This window comes from Ruditapes philippinarum, unplaced genomic scaffold (assembly GCF_026571515.1).
Source record: "Ruditapes philippinarum isolate M1 unplaced genomic scaffold, ASM2657151v2 ctg3835_1_1_1_1, whole genome shotgun sequence".
NCBI classification, from domain to species: domain Eukaryota; kingdom Metazoa; phylum Mollusca; class Bivalvia; order Venerida; family Veneridae; genus Ruditapes; species Ruditapes philippinarum.
Window position 1 is genome coordinate 255,376 of NW_026853110.1, and position 10,533 is coordinate 265,908.

A 10,533-nucleotide genomic window follows, 5' to 3' on the forward strand; every position below is an offset into this window, starting at 1 on the left:
TAGGTAGATAGATCTCATTGAGTAGGTGTGCAGTGCACAAGAACCGTAACTCTGCCTTGCTCAATTTTTGAATTATTCCCCTTTGTTTATTTTTACACTTTGAAATTTGTCCGGGACATAATTCTAAAAGTATAAGAGGTATCAACATGAAACTTTGTAGGTAGATAGATTTCATTGAGTAGGTGTGCAGTGCACAAGAACCGTAACTCTGCCTTGCCTAATTTTTGAATTATCCCCCTTTGTTTATTTTTACACATTGAAGTTTGTCCAGGACATAACTCTAAAAGTATAAGAGGTATCAACATGAAACTTTGTAGGTAGATATATCTCATTGAGTAGGTGTGCAATGCACAAGAACCTTAACTCTGCCTTGCCTAATTTTTGAATTATTCCCCTTTATTTATTTTTACACTTTGAAGTTTGTCCGGGACATAACTCTAAAAGTATAAGAGGTATCAACATGAAACTTTGTAGGTAGATAGATCTCATAGAGTAGGTGTGCAGTGCACAAGAACCGTAACTCTGCCTTGCCTAATTCTTGAATTATTCTCCTTTGTTTATTTTACACTTTGAAATTTGTCCGGGACATAACTTTGAAAAAACAAGAGGTATCAACATGAAACTTTGTAGGTAGATAGATCTCATTGAGTAGGTGTGCAGTGCACAAGAACCGTAACTCTGCCTTGCCTAATTTTTGAATTATCCCCCTTTGTTTATTTTACACTTTGAAATTTGTCCGGGACATAACTTTGAAACAACAAGAGGTATCAACATGAAACTTTGTAGGTAGATAGATCTCATTGAGTAGGTGTGCATTGCTAAAGAACCGAAACTTTGCCTTGCCTAATTTTTGAATTATCCCCCTTTGTTTATTTTACACTTTGAACTTTGTCCAGGACATAACTCTAAAACTATAATAGGTATCAACCTGAAACTTTGTAGGGAGATAGATCTCATTGAGTAGGTGTGCAGTGAACAAGAACCTTAACTCTGCCTTGCCTAATTTTTGAATTATCCCCCTTTGTTTATTTTTACACTTTGAACTTTTTCTGGGACTTAACTCTAAATGTATAAGAGATATCAACATGAAACTTTGTAGGTAGATAGATCTCATTGAGTAAGTTTGCAGTGAACAAGAACTGTAACACTGTCTTGCCTACTTTTGGAGTTATTGCTTTTTGTTCATTTTGACACTTTGAACTTTGTCCGGGACATTACTCTAAAATTATAAGAGATATCAACATGAAACTTTGTAGATAGATAGGTCTCATTGGGTGGAAGTGCATTGCTTAAGAATCATTACTCTGCCTTGCCTTATTTTGAAGTAATTGCCCTTTGTTTATTTTTACTTTTTGACTTTTGTCCGTGACATAACTTTAAAACTATTAGAGATATCAACATGAAACTTTGTAGGTAGCTAGATATAATAGGATAGAACTGCAATGCTTAAAGAACCTAAACAAAGCCTGGTCTAATTTTGGAGTTATTGCCCTTTGTTCATTTTTACACTTTGAATTTTACCTGGGACATAACTCTGATATCATCAGGAAACTTTATAGATAGATAGATCTCATTGAATAGAAGTGCAGTGCAAAAAAACATAACTCCGCTTTGCCTAATTTTGGAGTTTTTTGCCCTTTGTTCATTTTTTTTATACTTTCCTGTGTCCAGAACCTTCTCGGGGAGCATCACCCGGTTCAACCGGTTCTTGTATTCAATAGTTATGAGAAATGGATTTGCTACACCCCTCCCTTCTTTGTGCATTTAGAATCTGACAAGTCAGGACCAGTAAATAAAAACTTAGGTGGTCATCAAAAAATGTGGTAATCATTGATTTTACAAACAAAACACCTATACTTGCAGTGTAAATTGCATTTTCAAATAACACTGAAATACTGGTATTGAGACTAATTCTATTCTATTTTCTCAAATGGCTAGATCTGTCAAGTAATCATACTGTATATATTTTTCTCAGACCACTTGTGTTTTATTAATGGTATTGTCACCTTTTTCCAGACATTGTTAATTTCAGTAAATAAGGAACAAGTTCAATTATTTTGTTTAAAGATAAGTGCACAAGGACCGGTACTCTGCAGTTCTTATTTTTTGAGTTATTGGGCTATTTCTCCTTAAGTATAAAAGCTATGGACTTGAAACTTCATAGGATGATAGATCTCATCAAGAAGAAGTGCAGTGCACAAGAATCAGTACTCTGCATTTCTTAATTTTTGAGTTATGGCCCTTTGTTAATTTTCATACTTAATTTTTGTCCAGGCCATTTCTCCGAAAGTATAAAAGTTATGGACTTGAAACTTCATAGGATGATAGATCTCATTAAGAAAAAGTGCAGTGCATAAGAACTGATACTCTGCATTTCTTATTTTTTGAGTTATTGCCCTTTGTTGATTTTCTTACTTTATTTTTGTCCTGGTCATTTCTCCTCAAGTATGAAAGCTATGGACTTGAAACATCATAGAATGATAGATCTTATTGATAAGAAGTGCAGTGCACAGAAACTGCTGCTCTGCACTTATTATTTTTTAGTTATTGCCCTTTGTTATTTTTCATATTTCATTTTTGTACTGGCCATTTCTCCTAAACTACATTGTTCACAAGGCGACACATCCGACTCGTGGAGTTCTAGTTAATTGCAATTTCTACTTTTATTTTTATTAGCTCTACTTTTTTTTTTTGAAAAAAAAAAAGTAGAGATATTGTTATAGTCCTGGCTGCGTTCTCGTTGCAGTCAGCATAACTTGTACCTGGATCATAACTTTTTAAGTTCTTGGTGTATTGTCTTCATACTTAGCCACAACAACCCTTTAGACAAGACCTTTCAGTAGACCAGACTAACTTTGACCTTCATCCATAAATTATCTTGACCTTCAAGGTCAAGTGTTCAAATTTTGCTTGTTCTTGCTATAATTGGCTACAACTTTGTTATTTTTGAATGAATTGTCTTCAGACTTGAACATAATAATCTTCAAGGATAGCCCTTTAAATTAACCAGATAGACCTTTACCTATATATATACTACTGAATTTTGATCATATTTTCTAAGACAGACTTATTAAAATTATAAAAAGGAAACGTTAAGATTTGTTCAAACGTTTCTTTGTTTGCTTTTAGAAAAAGTAAAAAGCCGAGCCTTGCCCCCGCCGGTTTACCGGAGGGGACTTTAGGTTTACCCTCCGTCCGTCTGTCTGTCTGTCCGTCCGTCCGTCTGTCCGTCCGTCAGTCCGTCCGTCCACAAAACTGGATCCCGCGACAACGCAAAAAGTACTGAAAATATTTTAATGAAACTTGATATATGGATAGATGGCAGTATGGAGATTATGCACATCTTTTTCTTTTCTTCCTATGTTGAAAATTCTGGTTGCTATGGCAACAAATAGACTGAAAATATGACAAATTTTACACATAAACTGGATCCCGCGATAACGCAAAAAGTACTGAAAATATTTTTATGAAACTTGATATATGGATAGATGGCAGTATGGAGATTATGCACGTCTTTTTCTTTTCTTCCTATGTTGAAAATTCTGGTTGCTATGGCAACAAATAGACTGAAAATATGGCAAATTTTACACATAACCTGGATCCAGTGGTAACACAAAAAGTACTGAAAATATGTTTATGAAACTTGACATATGGGTAGATGACAGTATGGAAATTATGCACATCCTTTTCTTATCTTCCTATGTTGAAAATTCTGGTTGATATGGCAACAAATAGACTGAATTTCAAGATTTCTTATTCTAGTTTTTAAGTTTTTTCACTATAAGTTCTTTATTTCTTAAGGTATTTTCTTCAAACTTTAAATATAAGTTGCTTGTCATCAACCATATCATATGTGGCAAGGTTTACAACTCTAGTACAAAATTTATCAGAATTACCTCCCTTGAACTTAAAATTTTCATGAAAAAAACATTGTTTTTTTTTAATAACTTCTTTTTCTGAATGTATCTACTTCAAACTTCATATAAATGTTTCTTATTGTCACTCAACATTTGTGAGTGTTCAATACTCTAGCAAGACTATTTCCAGAATTATGCCCCTTTTGAACTTAGACTTTTTTTTGAGAAATTGGTAATTTTTACTCCAACTTCTGCAATCATGATAGGATTTTAAAAATGTTATATTTTGATAACAGGGATGTTTAAAAAATTACTTTAGAGTGTCCTTCAGTCCGTCTGTCTGTACATAAAAACTGTTTCCTGTGATCACTTTTAAAGAACTTTTTCAACAAATTTACTTAAAATACGAACCTCAGTGAATGGCCCTTCAGAATGTTGCTTGGGCTCTTACCGGTAGGGGACTTATGGATTGCTTGCAATACTATGATAATTGCTTGTTTTAAATGTGATGCATCACTGGAATTTTAATCATTTATTATGCCCCAACTTCAAAGAAGAGGGGGTATATTGCTTTGCATTTGTCGGTCCGTCGGTCTGTCGGTCCGTCGGTCTGTAGACCAAATGGTTTCCGAGTGATAACTAAAGTACCCTTAGGCCTAGGAACTTCAAACTTGGTATGGTGATTGGTCATGACCAGTAGATGACCCCTATTGATTTTGGGGTCAAGGGGTCAAACGTCAAGGTCACATTGACCTTTTAAGTAAAAACGGTTTCCGATCAATAACTAAAGAACGCTTAAGCCTAGGAACTTCAAACTTGGTATGGTGATTGGTCATGACCAGCAGATGACCCCTATTGATTTTGCGGTCAAGGGGTCAAAGGTCAAGGTCACATTGACCTTGTAGGTAAAAACGGTTTCCGATCAATAACTTAAGAATGCTTAGGCCTAGGAACTTGGTATGATGATTGGTCATGACCAGCAGATGACCCCTTTTGATTTTTGGGTCAAGGGGTCAAAGGTCAAGGTCACATTGACCTTGTAGGTAAAAAGGTCAAGATCACATTGACCTTGTAGGTAAAAACGGGTTTCCGATCAATAACTTAAGAACGCTTAGGCCTAGAAACTTCAAACTTGGTATGATGATTGGTCATGACCAGCAGATGACCCCTTTTGATTTTTGGGTCAAGGGGTCAAAGGTCAAGTTCACATTGACCTTGTAGGTAAAAACAGTTTCTGAACAATAACTGAAGAACGCTTAGGCCTAGGAACTTCAAACTTGGTATGATGATTGGTCATGACCAGTAGATGACCCCTATTGATTTTGGGGAACAAGGGGTCAATGTCATATTGACCTTGTACTTAATGGCGGTTTCTGACCAATAACTCTACAACTCAAGTTGCCTTGGTTGATATTTTTATATTTAACTAAAAGTGCTTTTGGTATACACATTTGAAGGTCTTATGTAATATAACAACTTGGCTGTCATTAATATCATATATTATTTGGTAAGATTTGTAATAACTTAAATTGCTGCACACAACCTATGGGGTCACAATAATTATTACCTTGTGACTAGTCATGACCAGTAGATACTAGATAACCCTTATTAATTGTTTGTTCACTGGGTCAGAAGTCATGCATAATAACCTGATCACATGACTAATTGGCTGCTGATAGGGGGCATACATGTTTTACAAACATATCAGGGATAAAAACTAACCATTTAAGCTTGGTGGCCACCTGGGCCACTGACTGTAAAATTTTGGTGGCCCAGTAAATATATTAGTGGACCAACAATTTATGAACGGAAACGGGACTAGCACTGGCAAAATTATTTTTAGCTATTTTTTTAGCAGCGAAAATTGCGTGCCTGTATTTTATTTCAAAAATGGCAAAAATGTACGGCATGAGGTATTCAGAAAAACATAAACTATGTTGTCCACTTTTATTTTGGTACCTACATTTTTTATCACATTAACACATCAAACTTATATAATTTACAGTCAATAATCATAAAAGCTTCCAGCTCAGTGTAAACTGTCTATAACATTTGCCTGGTTCTGGTTAAGTCAGTGGCATGACAGTAACAGCAGAAACACATTCCAATGTGCTGCTTCAGCTTGCTTTGTTAATGACAAAGATTTGGCTTGAAGACTATCTGTATCTGAAATAATACAGAAGAAACAAGTTTAAAAGTAAGAAGAGTGAAGAAAATAATATTGAAAATTCTAAACTAAAGACAATTAAGGAATAAAATCACATGTACTACTGTCTAAGTGTATAGGAATCTGAAGGCATTTTGTATGCTTCTTAACTGAATCTTTCTTTAATATTTCACAGTCATAAGCCATTTATAAATGAATACTTCTGCAAGAGCTTTATGGGTTACAGAACTGAAATTGGATTTTAAGCCAAATCAAGGTCATTCTTTTTTCCCCAGGAATTCTCTGTAAAGCCAAATGTCAAATAAATTCCTTGTAAAGGCATAATTTGGTCAGAATTAAATGGCAATCAACCCCTCCCCCCTCCCCCCAAAAATATAAAAATGAAAAAAAAAACCAACAGAAAAATAAAAACAACCATTACTCTTAACTAATAATTTCTTTGATCTGTTAATCAACAACGATAAGATTTACTGAATGCAAACTTACCGTCAACAGGTCAAGTTGTCAACTGCAGAACATAATTTGTCGCTATTTCATACCCAACTTCTGATTTGATTAGCGATAATCTTGAGTAATCTTGGGATGCCGCTACTTATTGTTTCATATTAAATATTAAGACCCAATTTTCCAATGCATATTCAACAATCTGCCAGGTATGTTCACGACAATTAGTGTCATATTTATCAGCTGATGTAAACAAACGGTGAGGGCCAGTGTATTAGACTGTGTTACTGTTCATATCGATATTTAATTCAGAAGGGAAGTAAAAAATAAACCAGTCAATGATCCACAAGAAGTAGACTGTGTCGCTGTGTTTTGAGAAGAAGCGGTAAAGCGGAAATTAAAAATGGAAAACCAAATGTGTACTTTTCCATTCTTAAAATAGCAAATGCTTAATTTAGACTGGAGATTCCAAAAGTCATACTTTTTGTAAGTTTGAGCCAATCGTGATTTTCTTGAGCCAATTTAATAATTTTTGACCCAATTTGCTCATTTGCTCCTTTGAATTTTCACGTTAGTGGGGCGGGAAATTGAGAAAATATTGCTAATTGTGATACAAGCATGAAACTTTCAGGAAATCATCTTTAGACCATGTAGATTTCAAAAGTGAAGTGGGCCCAAAAATATCTCTGCTCATTCAAGATGGCCGCCATTTTCAAAATGGCCGCCATATAAATTTGAGTACATTCTAGCTCATTCATTCCAATTTTTTGTACAGACCTTTAACTCACACCAAAAGCATGCATATAATTTCTCCTTTTCAAAAATTTAAATCTAACAAAATTTCTCTTTCATACTTCTTCCAAATCCTAGATGGCGTTCAATATGGCCGTCGATTTTGTGCAAAACTATTATATCATTTTTATAGTATAATTTGTTGCACAAATTATGTTTATTATGATAAAAAAAGTGTTTAAACATATCGGAGATAATCAAAATATATGTTAATCTCAATAAAATTAAACATTTTAAAAGTTTTTGTCTAAAAATATCTTTAAAAAAGATCAAGAAAAAATTCCATTTTTTTCATATTTTTCAAATTTGATTTTCTAAAGTAATGTACAAAGTTAAAAAAGTTACTTTATATCTTAAACTGTATTTGACATTCCATTAATATCATGTGTTTATTATTAAGAATGTAAGAAAAGCATTAAATCTGTAGGTTTTATAGTTTGTGAAAGTGGATGGGGTAATTTTATATGATAATTGTGAAAGAAAAAAACAGAAAATCTACATAGCTAAGTTAATTCTATTTCTTTGCCTTTAAATTTTCTATGAATTCTTATGCAAATGTTCCAACTTAAAAAGTACTTTTTATTGGATGAAAGTATTTTTGTCTTCCTTCGGACCATTTGGTGGTTGAGCAAGAAATGCACATACAAACATGTGTATACATTCAGTTATTAAATTTGGTTGCATGATTTTTCTTGTTTCAATATATTTGATATTATATATTAATTGTTAATCGTAAAGACATATAAGAAGACAATAAATCAGCTAAACATGCTTAAAATAGCAAACATGTACTTGAATGTAAGGTATAAAGGTAGTCCATAAACGCATATTTTTGACTCCTCCACAATTTTATATCTATAATAAAAGCCAACAAAATGTATGTGATGTGAAACATATATATCGATGATATGGCCTGGCCTGCATGCAACATTTTGAAAAGTTAAGATACAAACTTAGTGTACTAGTATTTCCTAAAGTAATCATATCTTTTTTTTCTCTTTCAATAAGAGGGTAATGATGACCCTGGATCACTCACCTAAGATCATTGTTGAAAAAAGGGTAACAAGATCATTTTGGGAGTGTCAATTATGTCATAACACACATGATTTGTGTCATATTGAATCCGGTTGCTTTTAAAGAAACATGCTCAATATCTGCTTTCAATTTTTTTATTTCATACGAGAGAACTTTAATAACCATATCTATAGACGAGTCCATATAAACTTAGTGACCTTTTGTGTTTGGTAAATTTGGACCATGTTGTCCATGATATATCATTATTATAACATAATTATGATGATACATGGTTAATGTATATGCGTCGGTTAGGTTTGTAAATTAAGTGATACCATTGCAAAACCATTTTAGACTGCAGTAGCATTATACAAATTTATGCATGTTATATCAGTCTACATCCCAAATACCTTAGTTCAAGTCAATGAAGTTTAACAATAGATGTTCTTAATGTGTTTTCCTATACAAATCTGTGAACCCAGGTGGCTCTATGAGCATGATTCATTAAATGTGATAATAAAGACCCAAGGTGGTGCTACATGCCAGCTTAGTACCTGTGTTCTATTCATTTTGATTTTTGAGAAGATTTTTTTTATTGAATGTACACTTAATTATACAAAAGTGTTTTATGTAACTTTTAAAGAGGTCTTCTTTACTTGGCAAGGTTATATTTGACTATCTAAGCTCTAGGCATTACAGTTTGTTTGTTTTTGTTTTTTTTAATAACATCAACAACAAAACAACTTCAATGCGATTCCCTACACACGTCTTTAAAAACTGTGTTCCTCGTTCGGGCCTTTAAATCATGTTTCTGCAGTCTAAAACAGCTTTCCCTGTCACTTAGTTTACATTGACTTATATATTAAAATTCTTCTCCGAAACTATGTGCACAGAGAAGAGAAAATATCATATATCATAACATTGTGATGCTATATAAAGATTATTAACTATTGGCATAGGGTCAAAATCACTTAGTTTACATGGACTCTTATTGGAATATAGTTATATGAGTCTTCTTGTAGTTCAGTCTGAGAGCCTATTTATTGGACATGATTCTTTAAATCATGACTGGTGAAAAAAAGATACTCCTTATATGATTTTAGCATTCTTCAGTATAAAAGAATTATAGACCTTTTCCAGCAGTGGGTCTTAGGCGCGTGATCTAGGGTCAACAATGCTCTCTTGTTTTATGGGAAAAATAAAGTAGGAATACATTTAGTTTATATTCCAAAGTATAAGCTATGTTTGTTATGTGGGTCAAGCGGTTTTATTGATACCTATTTTAGCACACATAGTCATTAGATAATGTGATGTATCAGTCGCCTAAATTTTTGTTTCATTTGAAAATATCATGTCTACATAAGTTATTAGTTATGGACGGTACTTATTCAATTATACTTGGTTACAATGATGTGCAAGTAAATATAACTTTGAATCATTCTGTTACAAGCTTTTAGCAAGACTAAATTGTGCAGGAAATAATTGTATTCATATTTAGACAACATTTCACTAAGGTCCAGGCATGATTTTATCTAACATATGGTTCGTTAATAAATATTCAGTCTTCTTTCTGTACAATTATATTATGACTATTGAAACAACTTAAATCATGCAAACACATTTAATAACTGAATGTATACATATGATTGTATCTGCATTTATTGATATTTTAGTACACCCTCTAGACCTGAAGGAAACAAAAATGCCTTAATACAATAAAAATACTTTTACAGTGAATATTTGCATAAGAATTCTTAAAAAACGTTATTTTGTACTACAATTGTCTGATAAATTTTTACCCCACCCACTTTTTAATAAGTATAAAACCTTCACATTTTTGTTTGTTTTTGTTACAATTATACAATAAAACATAGTGTTGATTGAATATCAAATACACTTTAAGAAACTATGTAACTTTTGGAATTTTGTACATATCCCTAGAAAACCATGTTAGAGAAAAATGAAAAAAAATGGCACTTTTACTTTGAATTTTTTTAAAAAAAATTTTGTACAAAAAACTAAAAACATGACTAACAATGTGGTTAACCTAAAATTTGATTTTTTTCTAATATATTTCACAATTTTATATGGAAATACGCATACCGTGTGCAAAAAATTATACTACAAAAGAGATATATCAGTTTTCATTAAAATTGGCAGCCATATTGGACGCCATCTTGGATTCTGCAGAAATATGCAAGATAAATTGCTTAAAGGTTTAAATTTTTGAAAAGGGGATACTATATGAATGCTTTGGTG

At 32.8% G+C, this 10,533-nt stretch overlaps 1 long non-coding RNA gene across 1 annotated transcript; it reads right to left on the reverse strand.

The window, feature by feature from the left end:
* Positions 1-5,792: 5,792 nt before the first annotated feature.
* LOC132734173 (uncharacterized) lies at positions 5,793-6,994 on the reverse strand. The gene is made up of 2 exons (XR_009626277.1): positions 6,511-6,994; positions 5,793-6,023 (listed from the first exon to the last, which is right to left on the reverse strand). It is a non-coding gene; the product is annotated as an uncharacterized LOC132734173 (long non-coding RNA).
* Positions 6,995-10,533: the final 3,539 nt, after the last annotated feature.